This window comes from Marmota marmota, unplaced genomic scaffold (assembly GCF_001458135.2).
Source record: "Marmota marmota marmota unplaced genomic scaffold, marMar, whole genome shotgun sequence".
In the NCBI taxonomy this organism is placed as follows: Eukaryota; Metazoa; Chordata; class Mammalia; order Rodentia; family Sciuridae; genus Marmota; species Marmota marmota.
Genome location: NW_025999900.1, coordinates 19289674 through 19306700, shown reverse-complemented (window position 1 = coordinate 19306700; position 17027 = coordinate 19289674).

The following is a 17027-nucleotide window of genomic DNA, read 5'->3' as shown; positions in this document are numbered from 1 at the left end:
TTAGGGCATTGGCTTATTTTGCTTAGCATGATATTCTTGGACTCCATCTATTTATTGGCAAATGCCAATATTTCATTCTTTTTTTAAAGCTGATTAATATTCCATTGTGCATATATACCACAATTTCTTTATCCATTCATCTTCTGAAGGACACCTAGTTTAGCTATTGTGAATTGAGCTGTTATAAATATTGATGTGGCTGTGTCACTGTAGTTTGCTGATTTTAAGTCCTTTGGGTCTAAACCAAGGAGTGGGACAGGTGTGTCAAATGTGGTTCCATTCCAAGTTTTCTTGAGGCATCACCATACCACTTTCCATAATGGTTGCACCAATTTGCAGTCTCACCAGCAATGTATGAGTGTACCTTTTCCCCCACATCTTCACCAACTCTTATTGTTGCTTGTATTCCTGATAATTGCCATTCTGACTGGAGGTGAGATGAAATTTTAGTGTAGTTTTGATTTGCATTTTCTAATTGCTGGAGATACTGAACATTTTTTCATATATTTGTTGCTCAATTGTATTTCTTCTCTGAAGTGTCTGTTCAGTTCCTTAGCTCCATTTATTGATTGGGTTATTCGTTTTCTTGGTGTTAAGTTTTTTTGAGTTCTTTATATATCCTGGAGATTAATGCTGTATTTAAGGTGCATGTGGTAAAGATTTTCTCCTATTGTATAGGCCCCTCTTCATGTTATTGATTTTTCCTTTCTCAGCAGGGATTTTTGTCCTTTTAAAACTTTGCAGCAACAGGCCATTTGACCATGGGGCAGCAGATTACCTTGTACTCAGAACTATACATTATGAGTGAGTGTTGATCATAACAAAGAAAGTATACACTCATGATTCAGTCTGAGCCTGATTTTTTTCAAAGCATTCATGAACTGCATGACAGATAACACAAAACTGCATGTCACCCTTCACAGATGTATCAGTTCTCCTTCTTGTTTTTTCTAGTGGACTGGATGGAAAGTTAATATGACCAATTGAAAAAGTAAGTAAAATGTCAAAGTTGTTTTACGGATATTTTAAGTCAGTATGTGTATGGAATCCAAAAATGGTTGGTATTTGCATTTTAGCCACATTCTCTGGTGGACCTGAAAAACAGTGGAGAGGGAAAACCATCCCAAAAGTTGGCTTTGAAATAGCCCACACGGTTCTGCACTGTGAGAAAGGGGAAATGCCTTATTGTGGAGGATTTTTACATATTTATGTTCAGTGGCCAACATCCTGGCCATTCATTAAGACCTGAAAAGAGTAAAACTTGAAGATCCTAGAAAAGGAGGTATGGGTACCAACATACAGATTGATACAAGAAAGCAAGCAAGCACAATGCTTTAAGATATTTACTCTGATATAAGGTAACTGATTCACAGTTTGGTAGGGAGAGGGAGCATGGGAGGAACTTACAAAGTCTAGATAGGGCAGAGGAGTGGGAGATAAAAGAAGGGGTGGGGATTAGTAATGATGGAGGAATGTGATGGACATCATTATACAAAGTACATGTATGAAGTACATGAATTGGTGTGAACATATTTTATATACAAACAGAGATATGAGAAATTGTTCTATGTGTGTAATAAGAATTGTGATGCATTCCACTGTCATGTATTTAAAACATAAAACCAATAAAACATTTAAAAAAAAAAGATATTTGTATCTTATCACACACCAAAGACCACCAGAAAATATTCAGCATGCCTCTAAGTAACTACAGATTCAAATGCCTTAGCATATTGTAGGGTAGCTTTTAACATCAGTGGCCCCAGATCTGGCATAATAGGTAAATGGACAGAGTGACCACTGTGGCTACGAAGGAGACTACATACGGGTGTACAACATGGGCTCCCTCTTGCCTTAGCTGATCTTACTAGTGCATCTTCTTAAAGTTCAACTTTACCTTGCCAACACTCACTATCTTTTGTCTTTTTGACAATATTCTATAAATGTTATATAAACTTTATCAACTCTTGGTTATACATGGGAAATAATATGGCCTATAAATAATAAGTGTAGAATGGAGTTAGAGTGCCGAAATTTGGATTTCATCTTCAAAACTTACAAGTCATATTAACTCTGGGATGCTTACATTTTCTGTAATTTTTAAATTATTTCAGAAGTGGAAATTATTCTAATAACTACCTGAAGGTTGTTTTGAGATTGAATGAAATGATATTTTTAAAGATTAAAATGCCTCACAAAGAAAATGTTTCCAGGTTCCTCCATTTCTTTAGTGACAATTTACCAGTATAGTAACAGTAAAGATATACTTGCCCAAACCCTGTAATTTTGGTCATTAGTGGATTATTTATTGTGATATTTCTTTAGATGGAAAATCTCTCTACCTGCTTCTTCTCTGAATTTCCTTGATTTTTTTTTTTGGCCAGATTTCTTTCTAAAACAACTGGATAATTTATTTAAATAACAACACATGAAAATAGGGCAAATTTGGCCCTTGTACATTTTATTTCTTTCTCACTAGATGCCAATGTCAAAATACATACCCATGTTTTCTGAAACAAATGAACTACAGTACAGCTTACCAAAAAAAAAAAAAAAAAAGATTTTCAAACTACTAGAGTTCTCCAATGATCAGCTTCTCTCATTTGTCAAAAGCAGTAGAAATTTTGTATTTCATTTGCATTCTGAACCATCTGTTCTTTGTTTTCTCTTTGTGAACTTTCAACTGAGACACCCATTTCATCATGTCCAGACTCTTCATGTCACAGAATGATTTTCATTCCATATTATTGCCATTCATTTTCTATATGCAGAACTTTCCCTTTAGAGACTGCTGGCTCGCTAATGGCATAGCTGCATTTGAATCAGATGAGGACTCTCAGACAATGACAGCACAACCCTGTGGTAATAGCACAATGTCTTACAGATGAGGCTGCAGTCAGGATTCTTGTAAAATTCTACGGACACTATAAAAATCAACCTATATTTCAATAATTTTAGAGACAGTATAATATATGTTAAAGTGTATGGGTGACTGGATCACAATCTAAGCTCTGCCATATCCTAGATGCTTACATTCTCTGAACATGCCTTTCTTCAGAGAGGAGTCTAGTCAGGATTAACATACCTCCTCCTTTCTTCTTCCACGTGGGATCTGGATACCTTCATGCATTCTGTTCTGATACTCCATTCTGTGATTTTTTTTTTTATTTTCAAAGCAGTAAAAGAACCTTGAGACTTTTCATAACTGCCTAATGACTATATAGTTAATGATTATTTATTAGATTAACAGTGTGTCTGATTTGTGATTCATCTCTAAAATTCCAATGATTGCAATATATCACTTACATCATGTACTCCAAGATAAGCTAATCTCCTCATTTTGAAGTTGTGTAGGACCAATTTTAGATTATTCAAGTCCAGTAGCTCCTTTTGGATTGTATGCTTTTGGAGTACATAATTAATTTTTTTTTATTTCCAATTATCTGTAAGTGACCCGTAGGCTTCCCTGTACATAATAATATTCAACATATTTTTGTGGTTATATATAATATTATATGTAAGTAGATGATATATTCAGGCTACAATACCTCAATTTAGCTTCAAGTCTCTCACTGTCATTTTTCATATGACCTAAATGTATCATGATCTGTCACTTTGTACTGTGCTATCAGAAAACAGCATTACCTAGATACATTGAACTAAATATCTGTTCTGTCCTCAACTCATTTTTAGAGACATTGCTCAGGCTTCAATTCTCTGTGAAGTATCCTTGAACAGCTGAGTCAAAAAATATTTATCGAGCATTGTAGATGTTTTATGTAATGTACTAAACACTAGGCAAAAAGAAAAAAAATAGTCAATGAATATGATAATGTATTTCCAAAATAATAGGTTAAACAATCCCATTATAAATATATTTATGATCTGAACAAATGTGTATTTGTAATATGTGAATGTATGTTGAAGAGGAAAAATAATAAGCCCACAGCATTTGAAATATAACTGAAAAGGTTGAAAAATATTCAGAATAAATATATTTACATTTTGTGTTTTGAAGGCTGTATTGGAAATAGAGGAAAAATAGAGAAAAAATAAAAGTGTTGTTTTTTAGGATATACAAAAGTGGTTTGTTGGTGATAGACTATAAACAATATTAAATCTGAAGGTATTCTCTGAGATGGCAATTCAGAAGCTCACTGGAAACAAAATCATGAGAAATTCCAATAATGAAGGCACAGAGCAGGAGTACAGTGCACAGAGAAGTGAGAGATGAGTAAGAGGAGACTTCACGAATTTTCAATGAAAAGGCAAAGACAAATTGGTTAGGGGAAACTGTTGAGGAAAGGATCATTTTTAGAAAAGGCAAGTTGGGACATATTTACTCACCAAGAGAAAGGTATGTAGTCAGAAAATTTAACCTTGCCCCAAAAGAGGTTTGTCTCTTGCCCTTAGCTGCTCTCTTTCTGTCTCTCTGTCTGTTTGTCTCTCTCTGAATATATGAATATATACATATATATTTACATATAAAAGATTATATATATATATATATATATATATATATATATATATATATATATCTCCTTATATAGATAAATTTGTACTGGAAAAGAGATGGTATGAATTCCAACTCCAGCCACATAACCAGTTGAAGGTATTGGGACTATAATAACAAACATATTTCCCTTTTTACCCTCCTTATAAGACACTAGATAGAAATTGCGTTGATGATCAATTCTATACCAAGTATTTAAATAACAGCATGAAAGGGGTAATGTGACTGAACTAGAAACAGAAAAGAAAGCTACTTCTTTAAGGGAAAAAGAATATATGTCTATAGTTGTATGAAGAACAATTACATCATACCAGGCAGAACAGACTTAGCTATCACACAGACTTAATAAATGGTGGAAGCTGAACAGAAATTTTTGAGAACTGCATCAACTTCTTTTTTGCTCTTGAGAACCACACTCTTAAGAGCACACATTGTAAATATTCACTGGAGGCCTCTATGACCACAACTTCTCAGCTATTTCAAAATTTGTGTGAGCTCCTGTTTCTGTATCATATCTGGAATATTTGTACTAACTTTTATATTCCTCTCTACATCTAAAATGAACAGCAGATAATCTTATTATGCGTAAATGAAAATGTGTTAAAAAATCTCATTTAGAAAGTTTTAGTATTCATTGAATCACACGAAGTTTGTGCCACAATTAAAGAAAATTAAATTTCCTTGGGAATCATTTAAAAATATTTATGTTAGTCAACTTCCATTTGCTGAACTTAATGTTTAATTTTCCAGTGATTGCTAGGAATTATTGGCAAGATGATTATATTTGTGGATCTTTTAAAAAGCAAAATGCAAGAGAAAAATCAAGAAAAAATAGCAATGTTATACTACATACATACTTTTAAGACAGATATATTTAGTATATGGAATTCTTACAAATGATAAATACACTGATTATCAGGAGAATGTTTTTCTAAGCCTTCATTCTACCATTGTGGTCATTGTCCCAACACCTTTGAAGAGTGCCTTCAAATTGGGGAAGAGTTGTTAAACCAGTGAGACCAAAGACAGAAGAGTGCCATGGCTATAATTTTAAGTGGGTAAAATAACAATCTCTTGAAGATCAATACCTCTTAATGTCCTACCTGAAGTGTAGCAAGGGATAGTAATTTTCAACAGTTATCTCTCTTCCAAGTCTTCTGCAGTTTCCACAGATTGAAGAAACCAATCAAGTCTTTCCCTTGTGGAATGAGGCTTAACTTGTCCTGTTTTCTTTCATAAATGCTGGAGTATTCTGATGCTGAATTTTTGTTAAATTTGGAGCAAGTGATGTGAAGACACTTCAAGTCACTAATATTAATTGTAAGCTTCCTCTCAATAATCTGGTATTGGGTTATAACTGCTTTTAGCCAGTTGTTAATAAAATAAGACACTTTCATAATTGAAATGTGACTCAGAGGCCAAACACACACACAAAAAGATATATTTGAGTCGATGTGGAAATAGCAAAGGACTATGACTTAAGTTGAAAAAGTATATTATGACATACTAATGCAATGTCATACAACTTATACAAAAGTCACACAACAGTTTATAAGGATGCATATGTATCTGCACACAAGGGCATAGCAAAATGCACATGCAGAGCATAATGCTAATAGTTATATTCCCTGAAGAGATGGAGTGAGCCATGTATTTGGGAAGAAAAATGCATTACTGTTTACAAATTACAAAAATGTCTGTATATAATATTTGTGCAAATAATCATATTTTTAAACAAAAAAGCAACAGCATGAGGTATGTAAATTATGCTTTTAGTTGCTGAGAGCCACGGCCGAGTCTGTATGGTCCCTGGCATTTTGCCAACAGTATTGATTGACAGGCGAGGCATTACTATCCGCCTCTGCCGCAACTTTTGAGTTCTCGCACTATTTTGGAGTTCTCGTGGGGATTTCCGGGGATTCCCCGAGAGTTCCCATTGGTTGGGGAAGTGCAGGAGGAGGGATTTCCGAGAGAGATATTTCCGGCTGGGGGTTCCTGGAGAAGCCTCGTGGCGTTCGGGAGGATTCCCCGGGAGCTGTGTGAAGTGTTTTCCTGTAGTTTAAAAATAAAGTTTGTTCCTGCTTCAGTGGCTCGTGATTTGTGCCCAGCCAGACTGCGGCATTTAGTCATTATCTCTGGGTGGTGAGACTGTGGATAATTTTCCATTTTTCCCTGTGTTCTTTGGGTTTGTCAGAAATTTTCTTTGCATGATCATGCATTATGCTATGATAGGAAAGTAAAATTAATTTGTTTTTAAATTTGTCTATATGGATACACATGAATACACACAAATTTCAGTTATCTTTTACATTTATACCATTCACATATACTTTTTAGTTGAAAATATTGAATTACTTAATTTGGATATTTAATCACTCTTTCTATTGATTTCATATTCTGTTTTTTTTTTCAGAAACCAAAGTCCGTCTTAACACTGGAACAGATTATTTACCTTTATGATATAAATCAATGTCCACACTTTTGATTACCCTTAAATGTACTTAATAGTTTTGTTGTAAATTCTGACATGTTAAAATCTTGTAAATGAAGATTCCTGTCCCTAAAATGTAAAAAAATCTGAACATAATGAAAATCAATAACTCTTTTTGGATCCGCTAAAAAATCTAATCATAGGGCTAATCATCATCTTGTAAATTGGAAAGAAAATCCAAAAGTTACAGTTAAAATTGGCTTACCTGGAACAGAAGCTGCTAGAGCCAAAATTTGATGGGAACACTTCACTGAAACTGTAAATTGCTAGAGGCCAATATGTATTAGATTGAGAGTGAGAAAACTGGGGAATACCCAGTCTTGGGAATACCCTCACTCTTTCCTTGGGTGTACCCACAGGAACTCTAATAGGTTCAGGTTCCCATTGTGAAGAATCAAAAATAACCCTTGAGGGAAAAATAAAAATTTTCAAAGAGGTCTAGAGTTTTCTTTATAATAGTGGCCTACTCAGAATAGAAACTATCTTTATTAGAGCCAGATACAACCCTGGGAGAAGCAAAACTACCCAACTCCAGACCCCTCTAATCCTCTAATCGTTCTGTCTCATCTAAAGTTGGGGTTAGGATGCTAAGGCACACACAGAAGGACACAGGCCTGGAACACAGGCACACTAAAAGACTGAGAATTATCATAGTATTATTAAACATTTTCCTACCTCATAGCTCACCATCACCAGCAGAACTCAAGTATAATATTGGATTATAGCTGAAAGCGCAATAAGGCACAGAAGATCTTAGGGGAAAAGCACAAGATTAACAAGGGAGACGAAAATGAGACCCTTATCTCAGTTAGTTTTTCATCACTGTGACTAAAATACCTGATAAGAACAATTTAAAGGAGGAAAAGTTTATTTGGGGATCATAGTTTCAGAAGTCTTAATCAACAGATGGGCAACTTCATTGCTCTGGGTCAGACAGGTGACGCACAATATTACAAGGGAAGGGCACAGAAGTGGGAAGTTGCTCCTAAGGCAATAAGGAAGTAGTGGAGGTGTGTGTGGGGGGGCTACCTGCAGTTCCCATCTAATCAGTTCATTCAAACTCGAATGGACTGATCACGTTACATCTTTTGCAATCCAATCATTTCACCTCTGAGTATTCCTCCATTAACAGTAGCTTTTAAGGGACACCTAACATTCAAATCTTAACAACCCCAAGAAAATTAAAATTGCTGGCATCCACAGTTACAACAAAAATTTAATACAACCCAACTCCTAGAGAGATTCACTTAAAACTTCAAACTAAAGGCTTATTTTCCTCTATTGCTATGATCCAATATATAGAGCATGGCTTTTAATAAGAAATCACAGGGCATGCGAAAGAAAAACGCATAGTCTGAAAAGACAAAGCAAGCAAAACTATGTGTATTATGTTACGGTATAGATTTTGGAATTGTCCTGAAGCGAACTGAAAATAATTATAATTAGTATGTCAAGAGCTATATTTCTGTCAGGTTGACAGCAAGCAAGAATGAATGAGTATGGTTTAAAAAAAAAATACAAGTGATAACAAAGAATCAAGAGAAAATTCTAAAAATAAAAAGAACATAGTAACAGAAATGAAGAATATATTAGATGGACATGTCACTAAGTGCCTCATGGCAAGAAAAGAAAAGTGACCTGCAAGATATGTCAATAGAAACTACCCTAATTGAAAAGCAAAGAGAAAAAGGAAGGAAGGACAGTGAAAATCATTTGAATTTTTTTTTCTTTTTGGTACCAGGGATTTAACTCAGGGGCACTTGACCACTGAGCCACATCCCAGCCCTATTTTGTATTTTATTTAGAGACAGGGTCTCACTGAGTTGCTTAGTGACTCGCAGCTGCTGAGGCTGGCTTTGAACTCGAAGTTCTCCTACCTCAGCCTCCCTGAACTACTGGGATTACAGGCGTGCACCACTACGCCTGGCTTGCTTTCTTTCTTTCTTTCTTTCTTTCTTTCTTTCTTTCTTTCTTTCTTTCTTTCTTTCTTTATGTTTTAGTTGTATGTGGACAAAATGCCTTTATTTTATTTGTTTATTTTTATGTAGGGCTAAGGATTGAACCTAGTGCCTTATTCATGGTAGGCATGCACTTTGCCACTTAGCCATAGCCCTAGCCCCTTGATTTTTGGCAATGTTAAAGGAATGATACATGTGTTATTAGAATACCAGGGGGAAAGGTAAGAATGGAGTAAATTAAATATTTTAAGTCATAATGTCCAATAAATTTCCAAAATTCATAAGGGACTCTGAACTCCACATTAAGGAAGCATACAGAACACCCAACAGGATAATTACCAACCAAATGAATGCAAAACCAAAAAGATTACAGCTCATCTAGGTTGATCATATTCAAATCATATAAAATCAAAAAACAATCTTGAAAGAAATAAGAGGAAAGCAAAACCTTACCTATAGAGAAATAAGATAAGAATTATAACAGGTTTTTTGTTAGAATCCATGTGAGCAAGAAGGCAGATACACAAAATATTAGAGATGCAGAAAGAAAAAAAGACAAAAATCTTCAGATTTTATACCCAGAGATATTATCTTTCAAAAGGAAACAAAAATAATGTCCATCTCAGACAAAGAAAAACCATGGGTTTTACTGTCAGTAGAATCTGACCAGTAAAAAATGCTTAAAGTAGTTCTTTAGGGACCAGAATCTTTTTCTCATTTTCTTCTTACTCTGCTATAACTGAGATTTGATATGATCTATTGCCTTTGCTCTGTTAGCATATCAATTATACTACTTTCCTTTTTATATCTGCGGTCCAGAATTTGCATAGTTATACAGAAATAGAAATAAGTACCAATAAAAAATGTGCAATGAAAAAAATAGTTACAAACATGATAGATATTAATACAACTATAGTGACGATCACTTTAAGTAATTAGACAACATAATTACAGAGTGTCAGAGTGGATTAAGAAAAAAACCCTCTCTATAATGTGTGTGTGAATTCCACTTTAAATATAAATATATGGTTAGGTTAAAAGCAAAGGGATGTTAAAGGATATGCCCGGTTAAGATTTTTTTAAGGTATGTATAATTAAAAAAACAAAAACAAGACATTGTTGTTGAGGTAAACAAAAGTAAAGCATGATAAAATAATGACATTTCAAAGTTTTGCCCAAAAGAAAATTTCATATAAGTCCTTAATAAATTGTTTTAAATTAAATCTATAGAACATAAAATAATCTATTTAAATTATTATTATATCATATACTACATTTTCTCACCTCGTAATTAGTTGAATTTAATGAATCACTGATTTTTATACATTTTCAGAATAACAATATTTAAGAAAATAATATAAATAAACAGTTATATATATCTCAAATGAATTAATGCCTCCTTAATCACTAGATACTTAAAATACATCCAAATAAATAATGTTATAGTGACTTAATTGTGTCATAGCATAATAAAAATGATATGAATCATAGCTTACAAAATTATTAATTTTATTCATGTACTTGAAAAGTGGTAAGGCATCCCACTTATTTTTGTTTTCAGATACCTGGAATTTTGGTTATGAAACTAAAGTAAAAAAAAAATAAGCTTGTATTCCATTACTTGTAATTCATTTGTAAATGTTAATATAGTCTATTGGGTTTTGCCACTGTTGCTAAATTTATTCAAAAGAGTTATCAAATTATAATTAAATGAAAAGAGATCTGCTTGGCCTGTGTAAATATAGTAATTGGCTCATAAATATGTAATTCTATTAATTCATGTGCAGTCCCTGGTGGTTTGGAAATAAGTTTAGTTTTTTCAATGACCATCTTATAAATATTTTATCTTTCAAGAATGGATTTTGAAAAGAAATTTGAAGTTTATTTGAATAGAATTTTGTTTACATGTAAATACCAGAAAAATATTCAAAATTATAGGGGTAATGTGATGGAAATTGTCAATGTCTTTGATACATCACTCCTAGTGACATTGCCTAGTTCACCATGTTTGGTGAAAAAGGACTCCAGAACATTTTCTCCATAGCTACAGCTCATTCCATTAGAAATATCCAGGTAACATGAAAAATTACATTTAATTCTTTATCCATTCCATGTCTTTAAGTGAATTTACAAAACTTCATAAAGAGAGAATTATCCCTCATTTAAGAACACAGAATATAATTCTTTCCTCTTAGAAGTAAAAGCCTACATAAAATAAAACCTTGCATTCATTTTATCTCATTTCCTGATTTAATTTTTGTTAGGTTTATTGTTATTTCATTTGCCTTTTCCTTTCTGTCTTCCAAAAAATTCTTTACCAAACCAATTAAATTTTAACTAGAAAAGAAATTAATAATAAGGTGTTTCATTCACAAATGTTTGTTTCTATTCTCTGAGCAGATCTTAAGAGCAAATCAGAAGCACAAAAGCCAGCTGCACATATTCTTCCACAGTGGATCATTAAGTGCTTCATCATAACTGATAGCCTTTTAAACATTGGTAAAATTTTACTTTCAACAAACCTGCTCATTCATTGTTCTTCATCTATTTTTACTCAGTCTTCCAATTAACTAAACAGAATAATAATTCATTGGCTTCAGAGATGAACTGCAACCTTCTCAAATTTTGGCTAAAAGTACAAAGGGAAAAAGGGGTGAACAAATAAATATTTTAGATTCATACATTAAATAGACCGGGTAACAGGCAGTTTGTTGAGTTCAAAGTTTAACCTTTCTTTAGGAATTGCATCATGGCATTTTAGAATAAGCAAATTTATCCAGGAACTTCTGGCATTCAGTACTGTACCCATAAATTATTCATTCATTTGCAGATTTCATTTATGTCAAATCTTGTTAGAACAATTAATTTTACATGAAAGTTATTCTCAGAGGAAGCTCTTAACAATTGGACATTAGCATTTTTCAGTAAGTCAGCATTTTTCATGTAACAAGATTCCTGTCTTATTCTGAGTAATAGCACTTGCATAATTTAATCATCACACAGTTTAGCATGAGTCTAAGAATGTCATTTTCTTGAATTACATATTAAATTTTTGTGCATAGTAGGGTAACCACTTTTAAGAAAATAAATTATAGGGCTTTATAAAAAAATAAACAAACAAACAACAACAACAACAACAACAAAAAAAAACGCTTGTAGTGCTGAGATAAAACTCAGAGCCTCACAAATGCCAGACAAGTGCTCTACCACTGAGCTTCAGCCCCAAACCAATAGGAGGCATTTTAAAATACATATAATTAGTTACCTTATGAAGTCAATGGAAGTAAAATATAATCTTAACTGAACTAATATTTTGTAATAAAAATATTAATTAGCCATAAGAAGTGAAAAGTTTATCTTCTAGATGTACTGATAAATACAATAAAATGTTGAAAAATATTCTGGTTGAATATAATGACATTTGTATGGACAATTATATCTGGTTTTAGTATATCCGTTTATATGTAAGAATGTTTTATCATTAAATATAGATTTGTGACCATTAAAAATATATTCTCTTATTTCAAAGATGTTTTATATTTAACAACTTTTAAAATCAAGTATTTAAGGGTTTTCTTTGTATCATAAAGTAAATATAAAAAGAAGCCTGGTGGCTGAGTGTGTACTCAGGATTTCTAACAGATGGAACCTTGAGTCTGGTTTCTGCTTTCTCCAGTACTAATTCAAAATATCTGCCTGTTCTTAGGTGCTTGTTTGGTTGTTAGATGAGATTTTGTTTCCAAACAAGAAGGTCTCAATGCTGCCCTCAGTTTGACCTTATTCATGTTTCTTCTGCCTTCTTGATTCTCAACTTCTCTCTTCACTCAAGTCCTTATGGAATCCAGATTTGAAGCTCCAAGCAAAAGAAGAGTTACTTGCCACCTAGCTAGGCATGTGCAAAAATATAAGTTGAAATTAAAATTTTTCTTAATACTAATAATGGGAAATGTGTGCAGATATTTCAAAAGAAAATTTGAAACTCTGCTTTATTTTCACCTAGGTAGATTATATTAAATTGTTCAGAAGAGGGTTGTAACTACTTATGGCAAAAAACAATATACTGTCTGTACATAGATTCCCTGGAAAGTTAAACTTGTTTTTTTAGGACTATACTCAAAATTTGTCTTTACTCCAAAAATTTACACATCACTCTTATTCCAAATCCACATCTATCTTTAAGCATCTTCATAGATATCTTTCATGAAGCATCTCCATGATTGATAGTGAAGTTAGTTTGTTGATTACTTTGGCTTTTTATAAATACCAATATTTAAAAAGTCATTTATTGGAAGTAAACATATAGAATATTATTCAAAATTATTTTACTTTTTCTGAGTACTTTTCACCTTTATCATTATTTTTCATATTATTCAGGCAAATATTCTTAATATATTATTTTGTGTCTGTGAAACAAATTATCAACTGTTTAGTTTTTCCTCAACATAAATTCTGAATTATAGTAGAAAGGAACTAAAAACAATATATTTAAAATATTTTTAAATAATTATTAGCCCTATTGATGAGATTGCTTTGATCCCTCAAGGACCCCAGCCAATCTTGTGCCTCAAAAAAGTAACTAATTACAACAAACAGACAAAAATTCACTATTCATTGCAACTTTTTTGACTAAAGAAAAATAATCTCTGTTATATTCTGTTTTATAATCATTGCTTCTAGAGAATGGAAATCTACTAACATATGGTTAAGAGTTAACAAATGATTTGTGCCATGAAAATGGGAGATTTTCTCTGGATCATAGTGGCAGCTTAATTGTGAAAACTCTGCAATGGTAATTTATCATTTTCTTTCTTTATAGTTTTTCATTAGTCCTACTTTGTTCTCTACCCTCTCCACTCCCAGGATCTGATCTTACTTTTATGTGTGTGTGTGTGTGTGCACATGCATATTGGTTAAAGAACTGAAATTAGTAGCAAAATATTAAAAATACATTTAGCAGAACAATACATTTCATTTATTCTTTGTACATTTCTATCCTGTGTAATGTTCAATAGTTATAATTTGTACCAGGTTTCTTATAAAGCAGACACAATAGCTGTTAAATAAGCAGGCAGGACTAAAAATTTACAGTTGAACAGATACTATTGGAGCAAGGTTTATGAGGTCTGTTGAAATCTAGAGAAATCTTTTCTAGGACATGAAATACATATTTTCTTCACCCTTTTGGGAAGAAATTGAGGAATGTTTCTATAGAAAAGTTAACTTTTACTAGAATATTATTCATTTAAGTGGTCATGATTTTCAATGCTAGCAAAAAGAATGCTACATCAATTTTCTGAATCCTCTTTATATATGAACACTACAGTTGAGTACTTACATTGATTTACTTTCCAGAACTGAAAAAGTATTGCAAGAGAGTTTTCTGTATATGTCTGGCTAAAGAAATAAGGGTAAAAAAATCTGTAGTCACTTTTATAGGTCCAAGATGATTTCCTCCCTAAACACTCAAAAGAAAGGGATGTTAAATTACATCTTTATGAGATGTACTCTTTCTTTTTGGGCACAAAATAATTTTCTATTTATAAGTTAGTGAGTCAGACCACAACAATACAGTTTTCATAAATATTTGAAAGTCTTCTCATTTATGCTTCTTAAAAGAAAAAGGCTGCAAAAAGTGATGTACTCTTTTGCTTCCAGTATAACTTGTAAGATTTTAATATATTAACTCTTTCACATATAACACATATAAACCAGGTCAAGAATAAAAACTATAGGAAGTATTTGCTTAACAAAACAAGGAGATTGATTTTAGAGAACAATTTCATTTTTGAAAAGGGGTTGTCCCATGGTGAGATTATGTAGCTTTGGTTTAAGGAAGGATCACAGGTGTGACACATCATGGTTAAAATTCTAAGTACATCATCCTTTGGATCTAGGAATGTGGGAGCAAAGCCTATGGTTCACAAAGAGCATAAGGGGGTAATACCTCAAAATGCGATCATCCCAAATCTGTTTACTAATTCAAATCTGTTACTTCTCTCATTTTCTCTCATTTCTTCATCTCATCTTGAGCCAGATACATTGAGGGAAGACTTAAAAGCAGCTTATGGAAACAGATTACTGATATTGTGTTACCAACATCACCATCCAATGAAACATATTTTGCAGTTTAAATATAAACATTATAGTGACTTCATTGAAAATATCAATACTCTTCACACAGCTATATAAGTATATCTCTATGATATAATATTTACAATATCTGTTTTGCAACTCACATAAATAAGCACACCTAGAAGGAGAAAAATAGGGTCCTCTCTGAATGGAAAATAATATCAAAAGAAGCCAGCTGAAAGATATTTCAATGTTGAAATGGACAAGGAATTAAATAACTACCCTACGTTCAACTAGGTGAAGTGCAAAATATACATAAAGGGTAAAAAATAAATCTTACAACAAAGAAAGCAAAGTGCAAAGAGGAAGTAAATGAAAAATTTACAATGTACAAAAGCAATATTCACATTTTTAAAAATAACTGTGTTAAATGAATATAATAGATTAAAATTGTTAACTTTAAGATAAGTCAATACAAAATACAACTTATAAAAAGAAAATATTTTTTAGTAAAAGTGAACAAAAGCTATTTGGAATATAGTGAAAATTTTCAAAAGTCTAAAGGAAAAACTAAAGTATAAAATAAGAAATATGTATGACAAATAACAGATAAAAAATTCCAAAGTTGATAAACTACAGTATTTTATCAAATATCAATATATTTATGTATATATAATACATATATTATGAATGAAAAATACATATATTATTGACATAATACATATATTATTATATATTCACAATAGCTAGGGTAAATATAACCAAAAGTATATTAAGGCACATAATATCTATATGACTGAAAAGATTGAAAGCATACATGCAAAAACAAAACATTAAATACTGAGTGAAAAGAATATGAATGACTGTAAACTTTTCATCAGAAAGTATGGAAGTTTGGGGAGTGTGGAATATTTTAAAAGTATCAGGAAAAAATGGCAATAGTAGCAAAAACTATGTACCTAGGTTGTTCCATACAGTGAAAAAAGCCTTTAAGAATGTACATAATTTAAAATTTTTTAGAATTAATTATTACAAGGAGTGGCAAACATCACAAAGCTTTCAACATGGAGGAAATCTGCAGTCCATACTGACATTTGGGGTGGTGGTAGAAGAGGTTATGTAAAAAATTAGCTTCTCTTATGTATAAGTTCATAGTATTTTGTTATAGTAACCCAAACATACTATCAACATTACCAATAATAGGCAGCAACATTATCTAAACTAATCATGAGGTAGAATAAACATTGAACATCAACAGGGAAATACATAGCTAAAATGTGGGACTTAATATAAAATGTATTATTATTTAGCTTTGAACAGGAATAATATTATGACATGTTACAACATGCATGAACTTTGATACTATGTTCAGAATTGTAAATCAAATACTATGAAAAAAAATATTGTGTGATTTCACATATATGAGGTGTCCAGAATAGTCAAATTCTTAAAAAAAAATAGAAGTAGAATGTTGCTTTCCTAGTGCTGGGGTGGAATGGTTAAAAGGGAAGTTGTTTAATGGGCATAAAATATTACATTTTACCTTTGTTTTTCAAGATAAAGTGTTCTGAACATTGGTGTCACAACATTGTGAATAAAATTACACTAATGAATGTTACATTTATAAATGGTTAAGATGATAAATTTTATGTTATATAATTTTTAATCACTTTCAAAAATAAGAAAAAAATTAAGGGGATTTATCCAAAGAGATTTTCATTAGTAGAAATACTAAATTCTTGAGAATTAAGTGGAATGATGTCAGAGGGAATGTAAATCCTTAGGGTTTAGATAAAAGAGGATGTCCAAAAGTACTAGTTATATTTATATCTTAGTTAATTATGACAATATAGCATTTAAAAAAATAACATTGTTTTTATAAAATATATGTGTGTGTGTATATATATATGTATATATACACACACATATTATGTAGTACATATATTACATAGAATGATTAAAGGATAAAGGATGAAGGTGAGATAAAATAAAA